We start from the raw sequence: 22,788 nt of genomic DNA, 5'->3' as shown, positions 1-22,788 counted from the left end.
AAAGGTAATAAGCGCCCGTATCACTGAGAATGGATTGGTTTTAGAAATCGCTTCTAGGAAGGGAGAGGAGGATAATTGGAGGGTCAGGCCATCCGAAGCTTGAAGAGCAATTAATGACAATGACCCTGGGGCTCATCCCTCCTCACCACACACACTCTGTTCCAGCCAGGCCAGGCTTCAGCCACCCCCTGGGGGATGCTGGGAGCCCAGGGGACAGGGTTCCGCTGCTGCTTGGATTGTAAACTGTCCCTCAGTAGTCCCTGTCATATTTCCACCACCTGGCACTAGCTGTGTCTGTCTCCGTGCCCTCTTTACACAAAAGAGCACTCCTGCAAACTTTGATTTGGTAGCATGTGCACATTACTTGGAGAAAAAGTTAAGTTGTAAAAACAACCATTAATTGAGTTTCTACTGTGTGACAGGCATGGTAGTGGCTACTGAGGATAGCAAAGCAAACCAATACTTGGAGCTAAAACACATTTTGGATGATTGGAGATGTAAGGTCCATGTTTCATAGACCTTAGCTATTCATCTCAAACATTTGCCTGTGCTCCCACCTTGCACCCTTTGTCTTCCCGTGGAGGGAGTTCTTTGCTAGGGACCTGGGGGGGGGGGGGGCCTTTGAAAGCAGCCAAGCTTCCCGTTTGTGTACATCTCCCACTAGCCTTCAGGAAGTCCTGCCGATGGCCGGAGACTTGGAGTAATCTGAGGTGCAAGTTGAGAAAGTGCTTGGATTTAGTGTTGCGGGAAGGGTATGTGACACGCAAAGACAGAGTCTGAGTTTGCCATTTTTATCTGAGTGGCCCGCTTGCCTTTTGAGCTCCAGCACCCTTTCACAACAGAACCCAAAGCAAACCCACCAAACAATCCCAACCATTTTCGTTCAGGAAGAGTTGAGTCAGTTGGGGTCAGTGGGGCCAAGGTGATGAATTCAAGCCTGTGTTCTGAGTCCGGACATTAGTCAGATCCCTGGGGTGCAAGGACTCCGTTTTATTTACCCTAGAACCCCTCATGAGTGCCGAGCACATAGTACATGCTCAAAAAATTATTGTCGTTAAAAAGTCAATTTGTGCTATGTACTAAGATAAAAGGTGCCCCTAAATAATTCAACGATAAGTTTCTCTCTCAGCTATAAGATTTGGTGTTGAAGACATATAACATGTGGTCCCTCCCCCCAAAACTTGAGTGAATGAATGGACAGATGAATGGATGCCCCTGTGCCCAAGGGAACTCCTGCCGTAGAGGGCAGAAGTTTTAGTTACAGCCCCTCCCCACCATGGCGAAAACTACTCCAGCCCATTTAGGACAGAGTGGCGATACCACATATAGTATAAAAGAAAGACAGCCTCTATTTTATGGTCAATACCACTTCAACAAGATTAATTTCCTTTGGGGTTTTTGCCTCTGTATTTTAATGGCCTAATGTAGTACTCAACACACATTAAATAATGATTTTCTTCCTTCTCTCATTTTTTCTTTCTGTTTTTTTTTCCAGTTGCCACTGATTGATCAAATGTTTCACTGCAAAATGCCCTTTACTCCTCCCCTGCTTGCCCTGCAGCGGTCTAGCTTTATTATGCAGGGAGCTGGTTTGAACCAAAGCAAAGAACACACTCAGCCCGGGGCATAGGGCACAGGTGTTTAAGGGTCCCTGGTGGCCAGCTCCAAAGTACCTGTCACTGATGGGACTGGTTTCAGGTTGTCACGGAAAAGACGGCTGGAGGCTGGGCAGGCCACCGGTCAGGCTGGGACAGCAGGATCCGAAAGGGCTTTGGAAAGGACCAGGGAGGCCAGCTGCCCCATCCTCCTGACTTGGATGCAGCTGTCACCATGAAGTGACATATTTCCCTGCTCACGTTCTCCTGTTCAGATCCCACCCACGAAGCTGAAGGGAGGCATAGGCGTGTTTATTACAGTTGAGGGTGAAGACTTCTGCCCTTAGGGGCTGCAGGAAAGGATTTACCCTCTGGGCCCCCTGCTTTCCCATCTGCAAAGTGGGATTCCCAATATTCACTTGCTGTGGAGGGCAAAGTGTCCTGGTAAACGCTGGCCTCACCATCCACTGCACAGAGAACAGAGCCCCGGCCAAGCTGCTGTGCTCCAACTGAGCGACCCAGGTCTCAGCCCTGGGGGAGGGCTGCTGCCCGCTCAGGGGAAAGCCCTTCAGAGGGATGCTTTACGGGCATTGCTGAAGACAGGGGCTACTGTACAGCACAGAGACTCAAGGGCATTGAGCTGGAGGTCTCCATTCTACACGACAGACATAAATTACTGACCAGACACAGGCATTTCCCCTTTTGGTCATCACCCTACCATGAGGAGAGGTTTTATTTTCTAAATGATATATTGATCCGATAAAATTATTATTACATCATCTTTATTGCCCATCACCACTCACAGTGGGAGAGGCATTATAGGGAAAATGGATGGTCCCTCTGGGATGGGGTATACAGATGTGTGTGTGTGTGTGTGTGTGTGTGTGTGTGTGTGTGAGAGAGAGAGAGAGAGAGAGAGAGAGAGAGAGAGTTGTGAGAGTGTGTGAAGATTTCTGACAGAGGATGGGCAGTCCCATCAATATTAGTTGATGGAGTTGCAGCACTCACATACACTATCAAGCCTCTCTCCCGGGACCTCCTTGGGGGCTGCAGTGGAAATGAGCTGCTGTTAGGGAAAGGCGTGGGAAGGATGTAGTAGCCAAGGCCTTCAGCACTTAAGGAGTGAGACTAAAGGACGCTTGTCAGACTCAATACGTCTTCCTTAAAGCAGGGAGAATCTATCATGTGGAATTTGGGACATCTCTATATGCCATGCCAGGGAACGGGGCTACGGGATGGGGTGGTGGTGTGCAGGGTTGTCACTCTTTAAAACACGTTGATTGCAGTCTGTGGGGAGAGCCCCTTTTACTCAAGAACTAAGTAATGTAGCTCCAAAGAGCATGGGAAGGTGTCTTCTCCTGAGCCCCGGAAGGTAAAGAGAACTTCTCCAGCTCTGTGCACAGGCTACTATTCAACATATCTTCTTCAGTAACAGAATTGTCATCTCTCTCTTGTTCCAGAAAATCCATGTTAACACCTGATTTTGGTCCACAAGACACCTGAACTTAGCTTTCAAGGTCTTACACCTCCTCCACACATCTTCACCACACAATTATGTTTGCCTCTCTGTCCCCCTCAAACTCCAGCTCTGTTCCTTTGAAATGGTCTCCTTAGTGGTAGCCATAGATGTTGTGTTTGGTACCAAAATTAGGACTGCATTCTATCACAGCTCTATCTCTTACCACCAGTCCCTATCCTCTTCCAGCTTGTTTTCTCTGCTGTAAAGTTAGATAATAATGGTACCTACCTCCTTAGCCTACTACCTGCTCCACAGTTAGGTACTTGGCCAATGGCAGCTGCTATAATATGAAGAGTTCCATGTCATAGGATGAGTCTAAAGAGTTTTGGTGGTGATTCTGGAAAATGGGGTAGGTTCTGTAGCCAATCACAAATGTGTGATGAAGGAAAACCTCTTTGATAATACAGACAAAACCACTGGAAATTTGAGGCTGTCCTGGCTCAGTGGTTGTGCTATAGCAACAGGCTCAGTGACATTGCTCTCCCTGTGCACCCTTGCTGTCTGTTTGTGTTGAGCTTAATCCATCTTATTTTTACAGACTGAAGCATGTTTCACAGCTGGTGTTGGTAGCTATCATGGGAAAGAGTGATGTGGTTACCTGTTAACCTAACAGGGCAGTGGCCCTTACTGACATTGCTTCGTTGTTTTCAGAGTTACCCTAAAAAGCTCTGGAGACATGGTAGGGAAGAATGGAACTCTAAAGGAAGGAAAGCCAGGAGGGAACGGAGGGGCATCAAAGTAAGAGCTCTAGAGACCCATTATACACAAGCATTATCCTGGAAGTCAACACTTAGAGATACTAGTATCTAATGTTAAGTATTTTTCTCCACAATGGATGATTACCTCACAGCTAATTCATGTGGTGGTGAGAGTTTATTTGAAAAAAAAAAAAAAAAGAATAACAAACTCACAGCTTTAAAGATTGGATGCCATTGGAGCAGTGGTTCTCAACCTGTGGGTTGCGACCCCTTTGGGGGTCGAACGACCCTTTCACAGGGGTCGCCTAAGACCATCAGAAAACACATATCGAATATATAATTACATACTGTTTTTGTGATTAATCACTATGCTTTAATTATGTTCAATTTGTAACAATGAAAATACATCCTGCATATCAGATATTTACATTACGATTCCTAACAGTAGCAAAATTACAGTTATGAAGTAGCAACGAAAATAATTTTATGGTTGGGGGTCACCACAACATGAGGAACTGTATTAAAGGGTGCCGGGAGCCGGTCCATCCTTGCTGCTTGACACAGTCGCTGCAGAGAAGAAACATCTGCACAGCATGTGTTTCAAGGGACCTGGCATATATAGCATATTGTTCTTAATATGTTTGCTCTCCTTAGTGCCATGTGTTTTAACCAAGGTCACCTCTCTGAGAAAGGTTGTTTCCCCAGGTAGGGATTTTTCCCTGAGGTTAGGGAGGGGATACAACCCCTTAATTAAGTGTCAGGCGGGTAGTTAAGCTACATAATCTTTACTCCCTGGAATGGAGATAAGAAACGCCCTAACTTTGGAATAGAAATTGACAGGATTAAAATCGGCTGGTATAAATACGGATGTAACAAGACAATAATCATCAGATCCTAACCAGAACCTAGCCAGAGAACATGGCAAAAGATCCTGGACAGAACCTGGCTACAGAACTTCACTGGAGAACCTAGACAGAACATGGCAAAAGAACCTGGATAGAACCTGGCTAAAGAACCTGGTGACTGAACCTGGCTGGAGAACCTGGAGAACCTGGCTGGAGAACCTAGCGAGAGAACATGGCACCAGAGCTTGGTTGGAGATCCTGACCAGAACTTGGTTGGAGTTCCTAACCAGAACTTCGCTGGAGATCCTGGAGGGAGAACCTCGCTATGCTGATGAACTGAAACCAGTTTCCATGTCATTCATTCTTCGCCGACTCCGTCCACACCTTTGGGGATCCCTGGACCCGCTGGGGTTGGACCCCAGCAAAAGGGTCGCGGCATTAGGAAGGTTGAGAACCACTGCATTGGAGGGACCCCTTTTGGTGTTCTCTGTACCACATCAGTTTCATAGACAGAGGATCAGACACTTTCAATCCGCACCCGAGCCCTCATCCACTGGATCCTTGTGCATGAGGTTCCGCTATGGCCGACCTTAGCGAGGGCTGGAAGATTCCAGCATCCTCCTGCCAGGATGCCAGGCCCATGCGTTCCTCCCACTTTCCCTCTTCACAACCGTGATCAGGCTCCTTGTAAAGACTCTGCTAAGCCCACTGACACTGAGGAGTACATGACTGTCAGTCATTTAATGTTGCTCTGTCCCAACTATGGGTGCTTTCTAAGTTGAGGCAATGCCTTTATCCAAAGGAATAGTCTGTCATGGCAGAATCTCTGGCCTCAGGTGTATGCCATGGCTGGGAAAAGGCTCTGAAGAATGGATGAGTTAGGTCAAGGCTCTTCTCAGAATTTCTCCAAATTATACCACACCAGTGACTTTTCCTCTGCTGGTGGTGTAAGGATATAGCAGCAATTGTAGTCTGCAGAAAACCTGGGACCCAAAGAAAACAGGAGGTTTGGAAAATAGAGTCAAATCTTGTTATATAATAGACCACTGACATTCTTAAAGAATTTGGCCTAGTAGCTTAGTGAATTACCAAATTTTCGAAGGACACTAAGTTGTATAATTCCTACCCCCTCAGGTAGTAAAGTTTACTTGAAATATCTAGGGCCTCCTTCAGACCCATGGTGATTCTATAAAAATGGGACTCAGGTCATCTGTGAAGCTGCTCTCTGGCCGAGACCATCACATGGTTAGGCCTCTTCTCTCTCCTCTCTCACGTGAGGGGCTGACTGGCTTTTCAGCTCCAGGTTCCCACAAAGAAGCACAGGCTTTCTCACCTCCCCTGGGCTCCTGCCTGTGGATGACAAATGGAGACCAAAGCCACCAGCCACGTGCCCTGTTCGTGCACCAGGCTCAGAGGGCATGATTCAAGTTTGCGCCCTGGCAAGATGACTAATGGCTGCACATCATGTGTCATAAATTATGGGAACCGTCATGAATAGTCAAAACCATGAATGCTAAGCCCTTGAATGCCAAGGGTCTCCTGGGTTTATATCATGAAAATGACTTTAACACTCAAGCCTGACTAAGAAACATCATCCCCTGTCCCAGGGCTGCCTAGGCGAGGGCATGCTACCCTTTCATATTGCCTGCAGTTATTTTTTATTTACTGACCTCTGCATGAGCTTCTTAGGGCTGCCATAACCAAGTACCATACATGGCATCACTTAGAACACTGGGGACATACTGTCTTGGCTCTGGAGGCCAGAGGTTCAAACCCAGGCGTCGGCAGGGCCATGGTCCTCTGAAGGCACCATGGAAGGGTGGCTTCCAGGCCTCTCTCCCAGCTGCTAGGGGCCCCAGACATGCCTTGATTGTAGGTGGTGGTATTCTCTGTCTCTGCATCTCTTCCCTCCGTGCATGTCTCTGTCGTGTCACACGGCCTTCTTTTTGATGAGGACACCAGTCATGTTGGATGACATCATTTTAACTAATTACCTCTGCAACAGCCCTATTCCAAATAAGGTCATGTTGAGGCCCTGGGTGGTGACAACTATAACATATGAATTTGGGGGACAAAACACAACCCATAGCAACCCCATACGCTTCTTTTAGACTTCTGCTAATGTTTGTGGAGAGGTCGCTTTCAGGGAGTGGTAAACACCTAGTCATTTTAACCCTCAAGAAAGAGATAAATACCTAGTCTAGCTTGTTCCTACCCATCTCATCACACACGTGTGCGCACCCCCACACACCCAGTCACACAAGCACACACCTGGCTGCTTTTAAAGAGGCTTTAGCACCTCACCCCCATCACATGACAGAAAGCTGTGTTGGAAAGCCCCTGGGAGGCCAGAGCTGGGTGCTGAGGAGTAAAATGTGGAGGCTGGAAACTCCCTTCAAAGACCAGTATCCACAGCCCGAGGTCTTTGGGGAGAATGGAGACAAGAGTTCCGCCCTCTTGGCCTGTGCCCTGGCTTGCTGTGAGTCTGTGTCCTTGGGGAGAAGGAATATGATTGCCCTGAAGAATGAGCAAGTCCCACAGACCACAGGGAAATGGGAAACCAGGCACCTTGGCTGCGCAGACAGCCCCACCCGCCCGCTGCTTGCTGGGATGAATGAGCAATGAAACCAAAGCGTCTAGGCATCAAGCTGAGTCTGTTCCTGCTCTTTTCTTTCTTTCTTTCTTTTTTTTCTCTGAGGCTGGGAGGATGCAGCCCTTTTTAGGAATTCCCTCCTAGAGCTGCTCTTCAGAACCACAGAGCTGGGCCGGGCCCCCCAAGGACAAGGGTGCTTCTGTCCCGGCTTTGCGACTGCTCAGCCCCTGAGAATGTGGAGAGAGGTTGCTGGACGGTTTGAAACCTCAGACAGGCGCTTGGTGGTTAATGTTCTTCCTCAACCTCAAAGTTCTGTCTGCCAGAGGAAGTGATAGATTCCTTGGTTTGCCCTCTTCAACCCTCCTGTTGCCATTTACCTCCCATTCATAGCTGTGCTGCCAACAAGCCAGGAACCAGAACAGCCCGAGAGCAGCACCTTCCTCAAGGGAGCCTGGGCCACGGAGTCTGTCCTCTCTGCCCGCGCTCATCTGCCCTTTCGGGTGAAGCAGGTTGGAGGTGATGATGAGCTGAGGACCAGTTAACCGGCACCCCCAGAGCCTTGGCCAAAGCCGCCGCCTTCCCTGGGCAAAGCTGACGTGCCCGTCCGGAGGCCCTCACCCTCACTGAGCCGCTTATGTTCTTGAGAGTCTGGTGACGCTGGTTGGTCCGCACTCTCACCCAGTCCCCCTTGTGGCTGGGGACAGGGGTATCAGACACAGAGTCTCAGAATTCTCTCCATTGCACATCACAGATTTAGGGGAGGGAGGCCTGTCCCATAGGTGTGCAACTGCTCTGTGCTCCGTCAGGTGTCGTCTCAGACACAATCTCACTGATCCCTCACAGTGACCCTGCATCACAGGCCAGATCACCAGCATTTGCACAGAGGAGGCCACACAAGGCACTAGAATACCAGGGGGAGCTTACAATGTTCACTGACCACCAGACAGCATTAAATTAACCCACACACTGTTTGGGGAATCAACGGACCAAGGTTCTCTCCTTGAACAAACTTTGGTCAGGCTGCTCTGAAATCTCCTCTCAACTAGGCCCTGACTTTGGGCACTGTGTTGGTCTCCGACTTGTCCAATTTTAGCAAGAATCCTATTGAATCCATTGAACTAGATTGCCCTTCTACCCCCCATCTGATCATCCTACATTCTCATCTGGTTCCTCATCTTCCACCACCCATGCCAGGCAATGTCTAGTCCCGCCCCCCGCCCGCCCCCTCCGCGCCCCCCCCCCCCCCCCCCCCCCCGCAACCTGCCTTCAGCAAGAGTCCTGTTAGGTTGGTTTAGCTAGAATCCCCCCTTATCCCTGAGGCTTCCTCTGAGTAATTTTCCATCCACTGACCCCACCTTGCTCCCTGGCTACACGTTTCCACTTTTCCTCGTGGTATCGGGACTTGAGGCCACTCTCTCCCCAACTACAAACCCATTGCAGTGGCCCCCGTGGACGTCACCTCACTGTAGTGGGCCTTGCTGCCCTTTTACTGGTGTCCGGAAGGATTCTTCATTAACAGCCCCTAGGGAATTGCACGCCAGGCTCTTTGGGGTGGGAAAGGAGGAGGCACCCACTGCTAGGAAACCGTTCCCAGCTCGTGTTCCTGGCCCGGGGAACCTTGTAGAGATCTCCAGCCCATCGCTGTCATTGGTAGAGGGAAGGGAAGCGTTGGCTAAGCCATTCAAAGCAGCAGCAGGATTTGTGAACCAACGCACCTCTTTTGGAGGGTTAATTAGAAAGACCCCAGAGAATCCCGGTGCCTTTTGTGAGGATGATTTAGGCAGGCTGTGCACAGAGGGTGTTGCTATCTGAGAGAAAGGAGGACATAGAGCAGTGGTTCTCAACCTTGGCTGCACATTAGAATCACCTGGGAATCTTTGTAAAATCCTGATTTCTGGGCCTCATCCTCCGGAAATTCTGTTTCTTTGTTATGGGGTGGGGCCACAACATTAGCAACAAAGAAACAGAATTTCCGGAGGATGGGGCCCAGAAATCAGGATTTTACAAAGATTCCCAGGTGATTCTAATGTGCAGCCAAGGTTGGGAACCACTGACAAAGAGCGATTGGATGCCATGCCACACTGCTCCCCTCTCTCCTACGCGTCCCTTTGCAGCCACTTAAATAAGAAGCCTAACATTACTTGGACTAGCAAAGAAAAGCAACCTAGGCTTTCATTCCTACTTTTCTCCTTTGCTGAGAGCTTGTGGAGTGTAAGTCACCCCCAGTTCTTTTTTTTTAATTTCTTTATTGGTTAAGGTATTACAAATGTGTCCTCATTTCCCATTAACCCCCAACCTCCCCGCCCCCGCCCCCCACTCATGCTCTCATCCCCCTGTTGTCTGTGTCCATTGGTTTGGCTTATATGCATGCATACAAGCCCTTTGGTTGATCTCTCCCAGTTCTAAAACTAGACAAAACCCACTGCCCCGTGATTGCTCTGCAGCTTGCCCTCTGACTGGCCTAGGTTTCCGGCAATACCAATTCTCTCGTGATAACAGTCACCTGGGTGGCAGCCCTCATAACCCAGGCATTTCTGAGGCTCCAGTGATGTGTGGTGGGGCGACCTCTGTTTACAGTCCTCATGAATCTAGGCACAGGGGTTGCAGGAGCTGAAGACAGCAGAATAGAAACGTTCAAGCCAAAGCAGTAGTGTGAGGCAAGCAGGGGGCCGGGTGAACACGTGCATTAAAACTTCTGTACGCTTGGAACCCAACATGTTTACATGTTTACATGCGGGACTTGGCAAGCTAAGGCCCCATGGGCCAACTCTGACTCGAGGCCTGTTTTTGTACAGCCCCTTGAGCTAAGCATAGTTTTTTTCATGTTTAAATAGTCAGAAAAAAATCAAAAGAAGAATAATACTTGGTGGCAGGTAAAAATGATACCAAATTCAAATTTTAGTGTCCATAAATAAAGTTTTATTGGGACACAATTGGTTTGTCGACCTACTGGCTGTAGCTGCTTTGGCAATCTAATAGCAGGGTTGAGTAGTGACGACATCGACTGTATGGCCCAAAGACCCCAAAATATTTCTTATCCGGCCCTTAGCAGAGTTTGCTGACCCCTGGCTAAGAGGACTAAGAGGGATTTACATCCCAACTCCCATGCTTACAGACTGGTGACCTTGGGCTAGCTCTCTAGCCTTTGTAAGCCACAGGTTTCTCATCTATAAATGGAGATATTACTCACACCTGCATCCTGGGCTGTGAGGAGGATTACCTGAGACAGTGGATGTAGGAAAATACTTAGCAAAGAGCCTCGTGCAGAATAAGTGCACACGCATGGTTTGCTATTGTTACTCTGTTTGTACAGCTTCTCAAGGCAAAGGGTTTGGCACCTGTGATGGAGGAGCCAACTAACATGCTACTTTAGAGTCTGGAAAAGCTAAATATTTGCTTTCTCAGTCTCCTTTGCATCTAGGAATGGCCATATGTTCTAATCTGGCCAATAAGACATAAGTGAAAGTTTTCTCTGCATGTTCTGGGAAAGCTTTTGATTTCCTAATAAAAGGGAAGGCATGATTGAACATCGCCAATTTTCCATCTTCTTGCCTTGACTCTAGATGTGATGTTGGGAGCTGGGGCAGCCACGTTGGGCCGATGAAAGCATGATCAATAGAGTTAGAGAGACCACTTGCTCTGACATTGGTAAGTTGCTGAGTCAATGTCCTCAGCTACCTCTCTTCAGACTTTCTATTGTTTGAGAAAAATAAAACCCTGTTTGTTTAAACCACTTTAAGTCAGGTTGTCTATTACTTGTCATTGAAGACATTTCTGGTTGTTATGTCCTTTTGGAAGTTGAGTGGAATGAAGAGGAACCACGTGCCAGAGGAGGGTTTCGGAGTGAGAAAATCTGAAGTGACCAATAGATAAAGGGATACAAAGATGTACCTTCCAAGGAGTCCAGTTCAGAGACACAGACCTGCAGAAGAGAGACAGGAGCTCAGAGCTCGGTCAAGCTCAGCCTTGGTGAAGAGGAATGTCAGGGCAGGGACACATTAAGATTTCCTCAGCCAAGCTGATCGGGGGAGCAGGGCCTAGGAGAATTCCTGAGGCTGCTAAGCGGGAGAACAAGCTAATTAAAATATATATGATTCTTTTAATTAAAACGTACAAAATTCTAGAAAACACACATATGTTATATCCCTCCTTAGATAAGTGAGCAGTCTGAAGAGAGTCTGCAATCTGATCTGACTGCTCTGACGAAGGCCAGCCCAGGAGGCACCTGGAGAAGTGGAGGCTGGTCCAGAGAGAGGCAGTTCTCTCCTGAACTGGCCTTGAGCCCCTTGGGTTTCCAAGAGTGTAAAATGCCATGGCTTGTGGGAGGGGAGCGTAATAGAACTGGCCTCAATGAGATGGTTTCTCTTACACTCCCCTCCCACAATTTCCCAGCAGTCTTTGCAAGTTATTCTCCTTGGGTTAATCTGAGAAGGCTTTGTCAAGAAAGGGAAGTTTAGTTTAAATTTATGGCTTTTTATATATTTTTCTGTTTAGAGAGGTAATATATGTTCATTACAAAGCATTCAAATGATAGAGAGAATTATAAAACGAAAGGAAAACCACTCTGAAATCTCCTACCCCTCACCCTGCAACCAACTTTCCAGGCCTGCCTCCCTCTGCGCATATATACACATGTAATTAGAAATTTTACACAAATGGGATCCCATTATGTTGAACATGGTTTATTTTTATTTTCTCTGCTCTTTCACTCTCTCTTGCACACAACTTATTTTTTTTATTTGTGGAGTTTTTTCTTGTTGGTGACCACAGACATGCATCATCTTTTATATTGTCCACATCAGCTTTCTTTGCATGGCTCCTTGGGGTGGGGGTGGGGAACTATTGGGAAGGTGGGAAGGAGAGATCTGGCGATTCTCTGGCTGGAGATGAAGCCTGGGGTGCTGTACAATACACTTTTGATGGAGGTTTGAGGGAAGATGTAGGTTAAGTTGGAGACAAGGAGGCAGGTAAGAAAAGGCCAAAGTAGGTGCTCCTGGGAGGAACAGAATCTGAGCTTCTGCCTCCTCCGGACCCTTTTCCCAAGCACAGTATGGACTCATCCCATCTCTCCCTCCATGAGCTACGCAATGGACCACCCCTGGCTGCATGTCCACCTGCACCTCAGGACAGTCTCTGGTGTTCGTTCTGGTGGGCAGATGCCCTGGTGGTTACCTGGTCCTGCCTGAGGTGGTCAGAAGTGGGCACAGGCTTCGTGCCCCTGGAAAGCCCAGGAGGCTGCATTGCCAACCGGGCAGTGAAGTGGATACATGGTCCTGGCTCAGAACCGGCCAGGTGATGTTCTCCAGGCACATGTTCCTCAGTAAACAGGTCCTTTCAGAGAGCCAAATGGGAGCTCAGAAGCTTGTGTTCTGGACGTAGAACCAGAGCAGAAGGTACTAGAGAGTCATTTCCGAGCTTTCATGTGGAGGGGAGGTTCACTGTTTCATACTGTGAAGCCTGCATTCCCTTTACTCCTTCCTGTAACGGTCGTCAGCATGACAGAATGCATCGCCTGTGAGAGCGGGCCTGGAGGCCGCCTGACTGCACCCCCGGCTTCTCTACCTACCAGCTGTGTGACCTTGGAAACGTTATTTGACTTCTCTGGCCTCTGTTTCTTCACCTGTAACATGTTCCATATCACAGAGGCACGGTGAGTGTGCCTTTATGCTCAGGGCCTCAGGTGACACTCAGCTCCTACTCATGCTGCTGACCTGCTTGCCCGCCATCTCCTCCCCGCAGCATTGCTCTTCTCACTGGGCCCTGTGCTGGTCACGGCTGAGCCTTCCTCCCTGTAACTGCACCATGGCCACTGCTGGTTGAAGGAGCTCATCACGGTGCTCGGGTCTAAGTCCTTCCTGCAGGCACCGTGAGGGACACGGTGAATATGACATAGCGATTCAGGCTTCAGGACTCATCCGCAGCTCTGCTTAAATATGTTAATGAGAGCCAGAAATAACATTTCTGCACTAGCAGTAGGAGGCGGCCAGCAATAGTTCCGGCCAATGAGATAATGGACTGCAAGCAGATGTGAGTGGGAGCGAGATGGGGACCTCTCTGGAGCACAGGGGTGGGGGAGAGGGGATCTCCATCTGCCCCTCAGGGGGCCACGTGTTTCTAAAATACACCAAGCATCAGTCCCGGCTGATAACGCCATTTCCAGCCTGGCCGGGTTGGTGAGTGGTTTCTTCCTTTATTTAAAAAAAAAAAATTATCTTTATCGTTGACCCCCTCCACCCTGCGCCTGCCCACCCCCAAGCCTACCGCACTATTGTCTGTGTCCGTGGGTTATGCATATCTGCATATAAGTTCTTTGGTTAATCTCCTCCCCTTCCCTCCTTTCCCACCGAGATTCGTCAGTCTGTTTCATGCTTCTGTGTCGCTGGTTCTATTTTGTTCATCAGTTAATTTTGTTCATTAGATTCCACATACGAGTGAGATCATGCTTCCTCCTTTTAAATGAAGGGCTGCAGGGAGGAGACCACAGCTTGGGACTCCTGGGCCGGCTGAGGCTTTGGGTTCTACATCTCTTACTCTTCCCCTTGCCCATTGCGGTGCCCTGGCCCAGAGAGCCAGGTGGTCAGGCTGGGATTGGAGAAAGAGAGTCAGCTGGTGACTAGCCGGCCCTCTACATCAGCAGCCAGATTTTAAACCGAAGTGTGGTTTCCAGGACCGCCCCCCTCACCACCACCCCCACCCTCACCCCAGGTGCTCATTTCGCCCCAGTTGCCTTCTTTCATCAGCCCTTCTCTCCTACCCTTGGGAGGGGGAAAAGAAAAACTTTGCTTAAAAATAAAAAAAGCAAGTCCCAGTGAATGGTAGTTTCAAAGGGCAGACTCCGTTCCTGTGAACCCTGAAAAGGAACTGCTCCGCCAGATTCAGGCATGGAACAGTCTTCCTCGCCCTCCTCCATGGCCCAGACCCAGCTTGTGCTTTCTGGTATGTGGGGTGAGGGCACAGGACCTGCTTGTGGGATGTGGGGTGAGGGCACCCTTCTTCCTGCTTGCTCCCTATCTCTGTACCACCACAGCAGACCTGGGGCTGAGCTCTCTGCTGGGCTTAAGAGCCAGGCATTTCACACTCTCAGCTGAGCTCATAGTAAGATTTCTGGCAAAAGAGAGAGTAGATGTAGCTTCTGAGAATCAGGTTTCTTCCTGCCTGGAGTCCTATGATTCCGCGAATAACATGCATGAAACACACACATTTGTCTGATTTCCACCCTCAGAACACCATCCAGACATCAGGGATGCTGGATGCTGCACAGACCCAGCATATTTCAGAGATGGGGGCCCAAACTTGAGCGGGGGGGGAGGTTGGGATGAATGAGGCTGAGCTGCTTTTTTCCTAGATTACAGGAATCTGAGAAGTACTGGCTAGAGTCCGTCAGAACAGCCTGGGCCAACTGTAGCTAGCAGTGTTTTATTTTGCTTTAAGAAACGAAGTTAATCCACCTTAGAATAGAAAACAAGCATTAACCATACTTCATATTCCTCTAAATTCTCGTTTATTGCCTATCAATAATTATATACCTTTGTATATAGTTGTAATCAGTGGGTACCTAGCACTTTATGCTGCTTTCCCACTAAACGTAATTAATTCAGATGCGTGTTTTCCATGTATTGACATAGTTGCAGTTTTGCCATTGAGGTAGCGGTGTGACAGCCCAGTAAATGGATACCCATCCTTTTGTGTGGCCAAGCTAGTCCCCTCTGGCTGGACACTTGGGTTGTTTCCAGTTTTCACCAATATAAATAGAACCGGCTGCAGCATCTGAAGATGAAACGATGATGATCAAGAGCTGAAATGTTGCTGACTTTATTTTCATTGGCAACCAAATTTAGAGAAAGCCTCAATATTGTTCCTCCCAAATGCAGGAGTAATTAAGCAGCTGCCTTGAGGATGGCTGGATGATTTATAGGCAGCGAGATGCGTTCAGTGGGCTTGTCAGTATCCTGCAGCATTAAGGATACGCTTGTTAATTATCTGTGGTTAATATGATAATTTAGGAAAAACAACACCTATTAAGAGTTCTTCATTAAGCCAAGGGCTTCTTGGTTTTGAGCAAACAAAACCTCCAAAATTAATGGTCTTCACCTCTGCTCTGTCACTGGGCAGGGCAAGCAGTCCCATTTATGTTAACATCCTGACAGTCCCCGGGGAAAAAGAGGCTCCCTCCCCAAAACCCTCCTAGGCCCTTGCCCCTGCCTTTATGGTCTCTCTTTTCAGAGTTGCCAAATTAATCATTGCGAGACTAACTATAGTTTATTCCAGGTGTCTCAATAAACTTTTGCTCCATTAGAGGACTTGAGAGAAGTCCTAGGACTTCAATGGAGCGAGGGGCCATATTTCTATTTTGTAGATGAGGAAACTGAGGCCCAGGAATGGTGGGTGGCCTGCCTGCATCCCAGAGCCACACAGGGAACAGGCACGGGGGCCCAGGTCTCCCTTCTCCCATCCTAAACCCTGTCCTCTACCCTTTCAATGTGCCCTCACTCGGGTGAATCCATCAGACCAGGACCAAGAGCTATAAGGAGATCCTTTTTCCTTGGGAAGCATCCAACTCGCTTTAGTCCCCGAGGGGAAGGGAGTGGACCGAGAAAAGGGCAGCATAATGTGACACTGGAGACAATATCTGGAAGGCCCGAGGAGGAATAACCCTCAGCACCTGACCTCATCTTTATGCTTCAGTAAGTATCGCACGTAGCTCATGGGCTGCATTCAATCACAGCTCCCGGTGTCACCCAGTCATCCTCTACCGCCCAATCTTCATATTTCACTTTGGTTAGGATACTGCAAACTCCATTGACACCATCAAGGATAATTTTTATATATGGGCCTCTGCTGAGCCAGCATCTTGCTGTACAGATCCCCAATTATCCCATTTGGTGGTGGTGATGAGGGGGGCAGGAGTGATGGGGTAATTAAGAGAAAACTTTTCTAAGTAAGAAGCCCCTCTGTGAATCAGCGTGGCCAGTATGGAGGTTTCCTATTTTATTTTTTTAAAGAATTTTTTATTGACTTATTTTTGTAGAGAGTGGAAGGGGGGGGGGAGAGAGAGAGAGAGAGAGAGAGATCCATTGTCTGCCTCCTGCACACCCCCTCTGGGGATCAAGCCCGCAACCCTGGCATGTGCCCTAAGAATCAAACCAGCAACTTTTTGGTGCACCAGATGATGCCCAACCTACTGAGCCACACCAGCCATGGCGAGATCCCATATTTTAGAGAAACACCAGGGCATCCTCCATTGCATTCCTTTGGAAGGAGGAAGGAAGGGACATAACACTAATCTCTATGTATTAAGAATACAGAAACCTTCTGAATAAATCTAAGAGGTCTATGTTGTAATCCTTGTTGAACTGATGGAGAAAGTGAGGCTGGAGGAGGTTAAGTCCTTGGTCAAGGTCACCCAGGGATTAAACTGCAGAGTAGAGAGGACACTTAGAGCCTTCTTTATAGATGCTCTTTCCCTCACCTCAGGGCTGTTGGTGACTCTGACATTGATGTGGGCCCTCTAGAGGGGGGTGAGCAGGGCAACCCAGCAGAAGCCACAGGGCAGGGGCAACTTAGGCTGCCAGGAGGGCAGCAGCAGCCCGCTGGCACTCTGGGTCCATGCCCATGGGGTGTCAGAGGTGACGCTGGTTATGGCCTCTGAGGCTTTTCCCCCTGCTTCTTTTTGCCTCCTTCCAAGGCAATTTGGACCTCAAGCCTGGATATTGAGTATACATCCCTGTGTGGGAATAGAACACGCTTGGGGAAGAGGCAGATTGTGTACTAGGTTCTTGATCTGGCACTGGAATCCAGGACTTGAGGAGGCAAGAACTATGTCCACAGAAGGAAGGGAGGCGTGGCTGAAAGAGGTTCAGCAGAGGATGAAGAAGGGCAGGCACTGTCCCATCCTGGCTGCTGGGGGAGACTCTGGCTCAGGCACCATGTGAGTTTAACCCCGAATCTCCAGGAGCCCCAGCCCTTCCAGAAGCCCATCTGCTGTGTGCTGGCCACACTGCCGCCAGCTCACAGCCAGCCTCCCCTCCCCTCCCCTCCCCCGCCTGCGACAGGCAGGTTTCAGGCTGCCCTGCAAAGTGCAGCCCCAGGAAGCCTGGTGTCACACCTCACTTATTTCATGGTTCTGTGGCCCATGTGTCTTTCATCCACAATTCTCTTTTTTCACCCTTGACTGATCTGGCCCTCTCCTAATTCCAAAATCTGTTTTCCTCTCCCCACCCCAACCTGCCACTGACTTGGATCAGCATTACTATCTATTTCTATATTTCTTCTGTATTTCAGCCTTTTCTTCCCCTGTCATACCATTTCAGGCACGGTGCCTGGACTTGTGAATGGTGGTGACTGCCTGTGTCATGCCCTGTCTCACTAAGGTGAAGGTCCACCTCCAGGAAGAGGTGAGACCATTTTACTTCCTTAGTCTTGGTTTTGTCATCTGTAACATGAGATGAGATGATTATATCTAAGCTCCCTTGTCGCTTTAATATTATTAGTCGGTTCTATGGCTCAGGGGAGTGGGCTGATGTCAAATATTCACTCTATTTTAATCCATGGGAAAATAGTCAACTCCTAACTACCTACACAGAGAGTCTCTGTATGTCCTGGGGACTCCCCCAGGCACTTAACCACCACCAGGTCTGTGTGGGCTGAGGGGATGGAAAATATTGACTTAAACCTAAGAGAAGACCAATGCAGCAATGACCAAGACCCAAGGGCTGAGTGCTTATTGATTCTTTGATTTATGATCCAAGTGTGTGCTTCTCCCGCCCCACACCCCCTTTCGAGCATCCTTAAGTCTCAGCAGTAGAGCATCTTGCCCGAGCTCCCTCAGCTTGTTCATTACAGAGCAGGGACTGGAACTCGGGCCTAAGATGTCATTGAGCTTTGGTGAGGCAAAGCTTGGACCTATGGTGTTGGCAGGATGGATTCATCCTGGGGTTCTTGCTGGCCAGTTGGATACTTTGAACCAATTAGAAGAAGACTCCTTCTTCTAAGTCAGTGGTTCTCAACCTTCTGGCCCTTTAAATACATTTCTTCATGTTGTGACCCAACCCTAAAATGATTTTCGTTGCTACTTCATAACTGTAATGTTGCTACTGTTATGAATCGTAGTGTAAATATCTGATATACAGGATGGTCTTAGGCGACCCCTGTGAAAGGGTCGTTCGACCGCCAAAGGGGTCACGACCCACAGGTTAAGAACCGCTGTTCTAAGTGGATGTAGGCTACCCATTGATCGTGGCTTGAGGAGTCTCCATGATGGGTAAAACAAGACCATGTGCCATTTGTTTGCCTGAGATAACTGAGCTCTCTTACTCCCCAGAGGTCCAACAGACCTGGGCTTGCCATTACCCATCGGGCTGTATAGTGTCAAGTCTCCCCACCATGAGGACTTCCAGCCTGAGCCTGTGCTGGCCTTTGTCCTTTTCTGGATCTCAGCCTCTCATACACCCTTTTGGAAATACATTTATAAAATGTACTCTGAATTCTACCAACACTCAAAATAGAAACTGTACCAGCTGTCATGCTAGTTTACACTCGCTAGTTACACATGACTTAGAGTTCCCAAGCTTGCTTCTTCCATGAGTCTTGACCATGCTATTAGTTAAGTGCCTCAAAGGGCAGTGTTTTCCACTTAAAAAACCAAATTCTCAAAATGATTGGCCTCGAGCTGAATTACTGAATGTTTAACAAAGGCTGTTGAATTTTATTGACTACCAGATGCGTCTTCCTCAGAGGAAAGGAAGAAGGGTGGCTTAGACGCGCCCCTAAATAAAACACCCAAGACCCACCGCTGCCACCTTCCTGGGGCCCCTTTCCTCCCCCTCCTCCTCCCTCCCTGCCTCCAGCAAGGGTTCTGTGTGCCTTCTGGGGAAACAGTGCTTGGTCTTACTGTCAGTGATAGCAGATAGTGTGCTAAAAATTGACCTCTTAGATGTCTGTGCGGCTGCTTTCAGTCTTGAAAACATTTTCCTCATGGAAAAGAAGGGAAGTGAGCAACAGAGAGCTTTCTTCCTGGAAGGGACCCTGAAGGCATTTGGAAGCCACTGGGACCTCCCTTCCTTCTGTGCCCTTTAGCTCCACAAACCACTGCAGGGTGCTTTAGGTGGTGAGAATGAGGTGAGAGGATAGTCTCTGGGACCAGTGGAGGAAGGTGGGGTAGGTGGGGATCTCTCAGTGTCTGCTTTGGGGACTTGGAGCTCCCTGGTCCCAGGCCATGCCTCTTCCTAAGGTGTCGCATGAGACAACTGCAGGAGTTTCCCATTTTAGCTGCAACTTAGAATCCCTGGGAGCTGTGTAACACCGTTGGAGGCCTGAAATAGATCACAGTGAGAATATTTACACCATGGAAATTGGCAAATGCTGCAAATCAGAGCTTTTTTTTACTTTGAGAACTAGTAAACCAGCACACTACTGCCTAGAGACATGAAAATAATTGATCAGACTGCACACCCAGATCACTTAGACTAAAATCATTGTGTATGGAGACAAGGCATGAAGCTTTTTAAAGTTTTCCTGGTGATTCAGCCAAAGTTGAAATCACTGTTCCCACCTAACACTCCCATTTCACAAAGGAGGAATTGAGGTAAAGTGATTTCTCCCAATTCTAGCAGCTTCTGGGAAGTGAGTGAGTATCAATTCCTGGAATTTAGAAAAAACATATCATCCTCTGGAGATAAAAGGGCTCGCCTCTGTGTCCTTTTGTCCTGTAGTTTGCTGTCCTCCCTTCTCCCACATTCCTCATTTCTGTCCCTTCTTGCCAGGGACTAAGCTTGTCTTCCTAGGAACTGACACCTAAGATATGGTCTTTGCCCTCAAAGTCAGGCCTCTGGGGAGATGAGGTCACTGGGGGAGGTGGAAGGTGGTAGGGCAGTCTGTGACTGTGTTCTCATGAGAGAGGGGTGGGGTTTTCCATCTGAACAGTTGCCCAGAATTGAGTGGCACTACCACCAGGGAAGGAATGGGTCTTTGCTGCAGGGGATCTAAATATCATTCCCATTCTGCAAAGTCAGGAAAACCACCAGCTTGGAATTCCTCAGGGTTAAGCCTGGGGCCTGCCTGCCTGCCTGCCCTTGACAACTTCTGGTCCCTCTCTCCTAGGGCAGCCCCCTTACCTTTGGGACAGAGGGTAGCTGGGGAGGGCATAGTGGACCCTCCCTGCCCACCACACACACACACATACCCCCACGAGGAATTGAGGATAAAAATAGTTTACAAAGTGCTTTCACATGCATGATCTCACTTGGGTTGATGACCCTGGGCGCTTGAATGGAGAGGGAAGTGGGAGACTTGGGAATTCAAATTGCAGTTCCATTGTCTTGGGAAACCCTTTCCGGCAAAGAGAAGTCAGCAAATCCCTACCTTGCCATCCATCCTTCTCAGGCCGGGAGCATTTAGAACTAATTGAATCACTAGATTAGCTAATGTAGCCTCCATTAAGACGGCAAGATCCCAGAGGAGAGGTCATTGAAGAGAAGCAGAAAGATCCACACCCTGTCAGAGCATCGTCCCCGCCCCCGGTTCTCCTGCTGCAGTCCCAGCGGTCTCGGGAGAGCCCCGGGGCTGACTCCTTTGGACTTCCTGTGGCTGCATAGGATTTGAAGGCAGGATGATGTATGCCCTCCATTTATGCCAGTTCTTTATCCTAAGGAACCCAAAGTTTCTAATAGATGATGTGTTACTTCATCTGTGGATTTTCCTTTAGGGTAAGCTCTTCTGATTTTTGGGAAATTGAATCACAAGGTAAATAACTGACCTCCCAAAGGTCATGAGGTGGGTTGCTGAAACATCAGATCTACTGACTTTCTTTCTGTCCCTCCAAGAAGGGATGGTGGTTGGATTTGCTCAGTCATTCGGTCCATCTGTTGGACGCCTGCCAGTCCCTGTGCTAGCAGCTGGTGGGGGCAAGGATCAGTCAGGCTGTCATGGTCCCTGATCTCATGGAGCTTACAGAATGGAACCGGGGTACTCAGTTCAGACTTGTGGAATTAATGAACAAAGGAGAATTGGTCAACTTGGGACAAACATTTTTTCAATACTCCAAGGCGAATGGCAATCCCCCTCCCCCAAATGGGCCAGGGATGAAAGATGCATAATGTGTTTGCTGTTGTAAGGAGGCTGAGGTGTTGCCCCTCCCTCCAGAGCCTCTTACTGGCATCTCATTCAAATCTGAGGTCTTTGTGTCCTCATATCATCTTGTCACACAACAGGTGTGGGCAGTTAGAGGGTCCCCACTCATCTCTAAGCTCCCTTCCCACCCCAGTGCACCATGTGTCCCACGGAAGGACGCCTCATCTCACTGTTAAAGCTTCCTTTCCTCCACTCCCCGCTCTGTCTTCTCCGCCCTCCTCGGAGTCCTGCCCCAGTGGGGTTCTCATGCCTCCTCAGGCCCTGCCTTCTAGCCGGCAGTGTTTTAAGTTAACAATGATTTCCTCCAAAGAGGCTTGATTTCTCTTTTTGAAAAAGTAATGCTTTTGCCTCTTTCCACAATAATATTTCACTGTGGGAAAAATTAGACAAGACAGAAAAGCACACACAAAATGGGAAAAATCATCTGCCACTCTCCAAGAATAACTATGTGAACATTTTGGTGAATTTCTCTCCAATCTTTTGAATATGTATCCACACACATACATATATACATCTATATGTTTGTTAATGTATATTTAAACACACACATATATTTACATATATAGTATATACGTATATGTGTGTATAATAATATATATAAATGTAATATTATATATTAACCCAAGCAAAACAAAAATGAGGTCAAATGTTGAGAGGTTTTCTTTTCAAAGAGAGTGGTTCAAGAATGTACAGGGGACCGCTGCATTGGGGGTCGCCATGGCCCAGGTGCCTCTCCTTCAGCCAAATGATACTCCAGCTCTCAGCAGGAAAGCCCTGACCTGGCCATCTCCGTGCAGGGGGGCAGTGGCTGCATCCTGGAGAGCCACATCCTCAGGGGCATGCTGAGGGCTGACTCTAGAGTCTAGCCCAGGGGTGGGCAAACTTTTTGACTCGAGGGCCACAATGGGTTCTTAAACTGGACCGGAGGGCCGGAACAAAAGCATGGATGGAGTGTTTGTGTGAACTAATATAAATTCAAAGTAAACATCATTACATAAAAGGGTACGGTCTTTTTTTTTTAGTTTTATTCATTTCAAACAGGCCGGATCCGGCCCGTGGGCCGTAGTTTGCCCACGGCTGGTAGCCCAAGCCAGGCAGATGCAGCTTCAGTTTCCTCACCTGTGCAGTGAGGATAATAATGGTCCCACCTCCGAGGGTTTGTGTTTATATCTGAATGCTGTGCCGGAGACAAGGAGCTGGGTGCAGGGAGATGCTCCCAGGAGGCAGGAGTCTCAGAGAGAAAGAAGGCAGGCCAGCTTAGAGAAAACCCACAGTTGTCTGGGAGGCTGGGGCACTTCCCGCCAGCTCCTGTTCCCATTGGCTCAGAGCTGACGCAGGGACAAAACTCCCCTGTGCTGCCGGCTGCTCCTTGCTTGCAAGCCAAACCCATAGTGACAGAGAAGGGCCTGGG

This window comes from Myotis yumanensis, unplaced genomic scaffold (assembly GCF_028538775.1).
Source record: "Myotis yumanensis isolate MYYU_CA2020_CCGP unplaced genomic scaffold, mMyoYum1.0.hap1 SCAF_9, whole genome shotgun sequence".
NCBI classification, from domain to species: domain Eukaryota; kingdom Metazoa; phylum Chordata; class Mammalia; order Chiroptera; family Vespertilionidae; genus Myotis; species Myotis yumanensis.
Note: the sequence above shows the minus strand (reverse complement) of the source record.